Below are 8,574 nucleotides of genomic sequence, written 5' to 3' on the forward strand. Positions count from 1 at the left end.
TATATATATATATATATATATATATATATATATCCACATATGTATTATCTATATAGATATATACATACACATATACAGTTGGAGTCAGTTTTGTAAAGTTGGCAAAGTTAGCTAGTTAGCTAGTGGGAGCATCAGTCAACACCTCCTACTCCATGGGCGCCATCTTGACATCACTTTAGTTCAGGGGCTGCCAGGGTTTTGCTGGTGTAGGCCACCACACGTTTGTCTTGGTCATAGAGTTGGTACAAACCAGCACTCAAGCAATGGGCTGAAAAACCAACTTCAAGGTGGAAGTCTTTGTCACTGTTGGGATATGCCAGACATGGTACTGAGCACAGCTTAGCCTTGAGAGCATTCGTGGCTTGCTGTTGTGTGTCAGACCAAAGGAAAGGCACATCTTTCTTGAGGAGTTTGGTTAAAGGTTTTGCCAAATCAGCGTAGTTCTCCATTAACTGGCGTGAGTAATTACAAACACCAAGGAAGCTACGTAGTTCAGTGAGGTTAGAGGGTGTCTTAAGGTTGGAGAGAACTTGGACTCTACTAAGTTGGGGTTGTACACCATCTGGACCTACAAGGAGACTGACGTATTCAACCTTAGCTTTGCACCATTGGCACTTCAAAAGTGAGATCTTTGCACCAACAGCTGTGAGTTGATCCAGCACTTGGGTCAATCTCAGCTAAATGAGTATCAAGCGTGGGTTGTTGTAGGAAGATGTCATCTACGTAGATGAGGGTTCCATGTTCACCTGCATCAGGGCACACTTTATTTAAGAATATGTTGAACTCAGCTGGTGAGTTTACATAGCCAAAAGGACATCTAGTGAAGGTGTATTGGTGACTGGCAAAGGTGAACGCCAATTTGTGTTGATCGGCTATATGTACTGGGATTGTTCAGAACCCAGAAGCCAAATCAAGGATGGAAAAGTACTTGACGTTGGTCACCTTAGGAAGTTCCTGTTGGAGTTGAGTCATCGGCCACCTGGAAAGAGGAACCTGTTGGTTCAGTCTTCGGTAGTCGATGGTGAGTCTCCATTTGCCGTTGGGTTTGAGGACAGGCCATAAAAGTGTAGAGTAGGTGCTGTTACATGGCTTGATTATTAATTTCTCTAAAAGATTGTCAATAATCTCTTGTACAGGCTCATAAGCTGCCAAGGGAATCTTGTATTGATGAACATAGGTAGGAAGAGAACTAGGTGGATTTGGTATGCGGATGGTGTGAACTGAGGTCAAACCACAGTCCCAAGAGTCAACTGAGAAGGACTTTTCATATTTGAGAAGAACTTGGCGAAGTTTTTCTCTTTCTTCATTGGTAGTAAGTGTGTCTGCCTGGGCTACTACTTGGTCGATCTGTGATCTGACCGAAGGGTGGAGCTCAGGGGATGGTGACTCTACAGGCTTGTCTGGAGTCTCCGTGGTTGTACTCACTGGCAGGACGTCAATGGTTTGTAACACCATTTGTTCTTGGTTGATGAGGTCCACGCGTCAAACAGATATATGGTCAAGAACGGTGTTTGAGAAGAAGGCAATGGACTTGGATGGTTTTGTATACAAAACCTGTCCAGTATTAGGATCTGGGAAGAGTGAGTTGGGAATGCCTCCCAGGATGGGTACATTCAACTCAAAGTCCTGGAAGCTAGTGCTTACTAGCCAACCAAAAGGAGTGCCTTTAGGGATTAGAACATCTTTTGCATTGGTGTTACAGACTGAAAGACATGAGACCCTAGATTTGAGGCCCAAGAGGGGTGTGGCCTCTAAGGAAAGTCCTAGTTCGAAAAAAAGTGGAGCAGGTTGAAAGAAAGCCTGTGAATGGCTTAGGTTTTTTCCTGCTAAGATGTGTATTGGTACAGGTTTGTTTGTGGTCCAAGCTGGCACAGTAGTGTGATGACTGTTAGCTACCTGACAAGCTTCAGGAATGGTCTGTCCCGATCTGAGGTTGTCTAGATCAGGGACAGGTGTGTCCTGCGGAACAGTTGTCAGTGACCACAAAACCTGGTTTATGGTGTCCACCTGAACACCAAGTCGGACTAGGATGTTACTACCTATGTACATAGAGTGTGGTAAGTTTGGGACCACAAGAAATGAATGAGTCAGTTCTTTATGGTTCCATTTAAAGGTGAGAGCACAAATGCCCACACTTTTTAGGACACAAAAATATTTTGGGTCATTGTGAAAACGGAAAGTTTTCTTAACCATTTGGAGGTGAAACAGATCAGCAGCAACATGATGTGATTTTTCACAGTGATTATTCTGGTTAGATATTCATGAGTCTAACAGCCTCAGGGTAGAAGCTGTTCCTCAGTCTAGTAGTTCTACACTTGATGCTCCTTAACCTTTTGCCTGAGGGGAGGTGGGGCAAAGAGTATGTGTGCTGGGTGAATGGGGTCCTTGATGCAGGTTTTTGTCTTTCAGGTACACCTGCACCTATATCTGGACCTACCATTCTGTGTTCGTTTGTCTCTCCTTCCTGTCCTCCCAAACCAGCCAAAGCAGATGGCTGCCTGTCCTGAGCCTGGTTCTGCTGGAGGTTTCTTCCTTTTAAAAGAGATTTTTTCCTTTCCACTGTTGCCATTGTACTTGCTCAGGGTGGGAGACTGCAACGAAACCAAGATTCATCTTGTCTGCTGGCCTCCTTAGATAGAGAACTTTACTAATTGCTTTTCAACACTTTATTGTGAATGCACAGCAGGAAGAGGCTGCTGGTTCGGGTTCTGCCAGCTCGCTCGCTGCTCACAGAGAACAATGAGCCCGGAGCTATACCTTTAAACCCGGAGGACTCGCACGTTTTAGACTGACACAGACCAGGGTCAGTTCAGGTGCGGCCAGGCGAGCCAACGATGCGGACTACCTCCCGACTGGTGTCCCTCTTTGTGTGAACAGAACTGGTCCAATTTTGCATAAAGTCCTCATAGAGGTCCTGCTGATGGTGGATTTGTCAGTCCATAAAGACAATACAACATCACTCACCTGAGATTTCTGCATCTCAATACCTTTCACCACTTGTGGGAGGTAGTATTCACTAGATTGTGATGGACCCAGCGAACACAAGAACGCCTCACGTTGGGCTAGAGTTAGCTCCAACGGCTGATCATGTGTGGCTGACACTACCGTGGATTGAGATGTGATCTCATTTGCCTGATGTTTTTTTTCAGGTTGGGTGATGGTTGTTTCATCAGAAGTGTCCAGTGCAGCATACTGGGAGTCTACTTCTGGAGGGAAAGTGATGGGTAATGGTTGGTGGACTTGAGCCCACACTTTGAGATTCTTAAAATCAATCAATGGCTGAAATTCGTTTAGAAGATCTTGTCCTACTAGGAAAGGGATGGACTCCAGTGGGTACACATACACAGGGTGTATGATGGTCATGGGTCCGATCTGAAGTTCAATCAGGGCCACCTTAGATAAGGTGGTTTCTTCAGGAGCGTATGGTCGTACCTCTAGAGAGCATGTCTGGAGGATTAAGTCCTTGCCAGCACGATTTCCCGCTAACCGTAGTCTTTCGAACAGGGTGGCGGATATCAAAGTTATGTCTGCTCCTGTATCAAGAAGAGTGTCATGAGATAGGACCTGTTCTAGGGTCAATGAAAGGTAAAACTTTCTTGCTACCCCTTTTTCAGTTAGGTTACACAAAAATTTTGGTACCGGAGGTTCCACTTGGATCCTAGAATCATCGTTCTCAAACGAAGGATCTTCAGTATTCATTTGGACTGTTAAGACAGCACTTGGTATGTTGGACTGGTCAGTTTCTGTTACTGAACCAGGAATGTCTCTACATCAGCAACAGGAGGGGAGTCACAATCAGCAGCCGCAGATTGGGGCTTCAACTCCTTAGCTTGTTGTTCCAATGGCTGGTTGGCAACAATGAGAAACTCAGTTTCAGGAGTGAAATAAGCTATAGACAGGAGTTCAGCCTTCTTACACTGTTCCTGTTTACGCATTTCCTCCAAAATATGTTTAATCATTTCCATTTCTTTGGAAGTGAGACCTTTACAGTCATCATCCTGTTGAGGCTTTGACTCTTTCATCTTTTCAGAACGTCTCTGACATGGTGAAAGTTGTTCTCTTTCAGGTCGAGAGCGACAGTTCTGAAATCGATGGGTCTGCCTTTGAGATTGGTTATGACTGGAAAATCTGCGATTATAATTGGGAGAGCGTCTACCCCCCTGATAATCTTTGTTATGATTTCGGTAGTCAGAGCTTGGGTAATCGTGGTCCCTCCCAGAATCCGAGTACAGATTTGGTCCTTTAACCTGATGAGGGTTTTCTGGCTCAAAATGTTGTGGTCTCCTCTTAAACTTGGGTAATGGAGGAACAGATTTAGCTCATTGAGAGTCAGGATTTGCTCTTCCTCCTTCAAGTTCTAAGGGAAGGGAACTTGTGTGTACAGCTAAAACTGTATTTGGTTCAGTGGGCCTGGACTTTTTCACCTTTTGGAAGGCTAGAGATGCCCACTCGCATAATTGTTGGATTGAGGCTTTGCGAGGGTTAGCCATTATGCCTAATTGACTGCTAACTGAATGATGGAGGTTCTGGACGAAGAGAGCTTTAAATTTAGGATCCTCCTCCATCTGCGGAAAATTATCAGAACCAAAATAAGCATGTAAAATTCTGTAGTAGTGGTTGTTTGGTGACTCTTGTCTGCCTTGTCTGGTGTTCAGAGCAGAGGTCAGACCAGATTGTAAAGTGTGATCAGAGAACTCTCTCTCAAGAGCTTGGCGTAGATGATCGAAGTCTGCCCATACATGGAAAGGTTGACGATCCATGAACTTAGTGACATCTCTACTAGAAGTTGATTTAATTAAATACATGTAGTCCTGAATGGCAGCTTCAGGAAATCTTCTCAGGTAGAACGTCAGGTCATCAAGATAAGCTTTAATGACATGTTGACCACCTGGTGTGGGGTCAAAACGACTGATGATCTTAGCAATTTTGTCCAATTCCCTGTCGGATGGACCATGCTGGACTTGGTCTCTCGTCAGGTGTGAGGAGGGATCAGTCTTAACAGGTATTGGTGTAACTGGAGGGACAGTCCAGTTTAACCGGGGCGAGAGGGACCCGAGGTCGTACTCACCTGCTGGTCTACTTGCTTGTTCCAGATCACCAACTTGTGGTGGATAAATGTGAGTGGGGGTCAAACCTACCAGAGGAGGTGGTCTCCCACTTCTGATTGGGTCGACACCTGTATCAGGAAATTCCTGTGTGTTTATGCTTTTAAGCTGTGTCTTAGTTTTAGACAGCTGGTTCTGCAAATATTGGATTTGCTCATCCTTTTGAAGTAACTGTCTACCATAAGTATTGTTGTCCATCTTTAGATTATCTAGATTATGAGAAACTTTCTGAAGGTCTTGATGGACGTTAATGTAGGCTTCCCTCTCCAGCTTTAGATTTTATTTGGTCGTTGCAAGTTCACTGGTCACCTGTAGGTGATTTTGACTGAGGAGCTTATAATTTTCTGTTAGCTCAGATAACTCTGTAACAACTTTGCTCTGATCAAATACATCAGGGCTGGTTCTAAGAAGTTTATTCTCTTCTTTTAACTGATTTATTTTCTGCTTTTTTTCTTTAAGAGTGTTTGCAGCATGAATGAGAAGTTCATGTGTCATTTGCAATCTCTTAGCTACATCCATCCATCCATCTATTATCTTTACCCACTTATTCCATTTTGGACCACGGGGGTCGCTAGTGCCCATGTCCAGCAATCACTGTGCGAGGGGTGGGGTACACCCTGGACAGGTCGCAAGTCCATCACAGGGCCACATAGAGACAAATGAGACAAACAAACATTCATTCTCTAACTCACACCTAGGGACAATTTAGAGTTACCAATCAGCCTAACATGCATGTTTTTGGTCTGTGGGAAGAAACCAGAGTACCCAGCGAAAACCCACACATGCACAGAGAGAACATGCAAACTCCACCCAGAAAGGCCCCTGAACCGGGGTTAGAACAAAGGACCTGTTCGCTGAGAGGCAGCAGCTCTACCAGTTGCGCCACCGTGCTGCCCCTCTTAGCTACAATAATTGCTAATTCGCCAAGCATTTTGGTAACATCTTGACCTGTTAGGGTTTCCAGCAAAACTTTGTTTGATAGCTCAAGTGGGATTCGTTCTAATTGCTTTGAATCATATTGTTGAATTTAACTCCAATAACCAGGATTTGTTCCTGCACTTAAGTCTGTCAAGGCCTGTTCCAGTGGAAAAGGGACTCTCTGGGTTCAGTTCTTCAGAACCACTGACAGATCCTTCAGCTTGTTGTTTCTCAGCCATGATTACTCTTTTATTTACAACTATAAACAAAGACAGGTTAAATTAGGGTTAACCTTACTATGAAGTATATTTTGTTTTATGTGTGGGTTATCTGTTTTAAAATAGCTAGTTAACTGGTTAGTGAAAGTAACTTGGTTGTTTAAAGTTTGTTTGCAAAGCTTTCAATTGTCAAGGAAGCTGCTTGATTGCATAAACTTGTGAATTAAAACTTTTTATAAACACAACTTTAAGATCAACAGTTATTTATTTCAGGAGTTAACTTTAAGCTGAAAAACACAAACCTTTAAAACTATTAAACAATTTAGATTGGATAACAGTTTAAAGTTTGAACACAGCTTGTTGTTTAAATTTTATCAGCTAAAATATTAAGTTTAAAAATATATTTATTTACAAACAAAGGTTAAATGCTGTGAATATTTGTAATTGCAAATGCAGCAGTAAATCACTCCCTTTTACCCTGTTTGGTTCCAAGATTGTGTTTACTGACTAAAATAAAATAAAAAAATTGTTAAACAAAAATTTTGAAAAGAGGGAACTATAATGTAACAACTTATTTAACCACTGGAGAGCAGAAAGGAGTTTTAGGGCTGGAACCAGGCGGTGCTTTAGAAAAGGAGGTGGTGGTTCACACACTGGATTTTCTTTTGTTGACGGAGACGTGGATGAGACCAGATGAAAACAGTGCCTTCTCGAAGCTCCTCCCACCTGGCTGCTCCTTCCTCAGCTCCCCCCGTCTCACGGGTCGTGGTGGGGGCATTGCTTCAGTTTTTAGAGACAATTTCAAATGTAGACTTCTACCTGCCAGAACATATTCTTCTTTTGAGTTACAGCTGTTCGTGGCTGAGCTGACACAGCCTGTATTATTTGGAATTGTCTACCGCCCACCTAAATATAATAAGGACTTTATTCAACAATTTTCTGAATTTTTAGCTGACTCCATCCCCAGATTTGATAATCTGCTGATCTGTGGAGATTTTAATATTCATGTTTGCTGCCCGTCTGATCAGTTAGCCTCTGATTTTATCAATCTTTTAACATCTTTTAACTTAACACAGTCTGTACATGGGTCTACTCATCTTCTTGGACATACCTTGGATCTTATTATATCTCATGGGCTGTCCATCTCACTCTGTGAAACATCTGAAACAGCCATCTCAGATCATTTCCCCATCATGTTGGAGTTTTCAGCCCCCCTACCAGTCAGTAGGCCTGCCGTTGCGGGTCATTGGCGTCGTATTTTTACTCCTGAGACAGCTGGACTGTTTACCGCTGCTTTTATGGACTTTCAGACTTTTGTTTCCAATGAACTTTGTCCAGATGGCTTCCTTCTCTCTTTTCAAACCACTTGCTCTGAAATTTTAGACTCCATCGCTCCTCTTCGGTTTAAATCCACCAAACCGAGAGCTGAACCGTGGTTAAACGATGCCTCTCGCGCTCTCAGGAAAAAATATAGGAAAGCAGAACAACAATGGAAGAAAGACAAACTTCTTTCATCTCTTAAATTTTTGAGAGAATGCCTTATAAACTACCAGAAATCTGTAAAAGTGGCAAAATGTCTATATTTATCTGGTTTAATTTCAAATAACTGCCATTGTCCTAGAGTGTTATTTAACACAATTAATTCTCCAAAAAAGTTCAATCTGGTCCTCTGGACATTCAAAAAAACAAAAGCAAAACAAAGCAAAAAAATCTAGAAACGTTTCGTCTCTCATCCAAGAGACTTCCTCAGTCTGAGGTGCTGTTTTCAGCTCAGTCTCTTAAATAGCACCTTCTTAGAGTGGATCAACCAGTTTGCTGCTGACAACCAAAACCAGCTGATCACATGCTCAAGAAGGACCATCAGCCTAACAATGGGTCATTAGCACACTGATGGCTGTTTACTACTCACAGAGGGCTGAGTGATACTAGCAATCACAGCATTGTAAGAGGGGGACAGTTGAACCCGGAGGCCTCCACCCCTGTTTAATGATGGACGATTTCTTTTCACAAAGATGGCTTCCTTTACTCCTCTCTCAAACCATCGTTCCTCTCTGTCCAGGATGTGAACATCTTCATCCTTGAAAGAGTGACCACTGGCCTGGAGATGAGTGTAGACCGCAGAATCCTGGCCTGATGATGTTGATCTTCTGTGCTGGGCCATCCTTTTGGCCAGTGGCTGTTTAGTTTCCCCGATGTAAGACTGATCACAGCCCTCCTGACACTGAACAGCATACACAACATTACTCTGTTTGTGCCGGGGGACTGGATCTTTGGGATGAACCAGTCTTTGCCGTAATGTATTTTGGGGTTTAAAAGCCACTGGGACGTTATGT

The sequence above is a fragment of the Nematolebias whitei genome, chromosome 1 (genome assembly GCF_014905685.2).
Source record: "Nematolebias whitei isolate Nwh7 chromosome 1, NemWhi1, whole genome shotgun sequence".
In the NCBI taxonomy this organism is placed as follows: domain Eukaryota; kingdom Metazoa; phylum Chordata; class Actinopteri; order Cyprinodontiformes; family Rivulidae; genus Nematolebias; species Nematolebias whitei.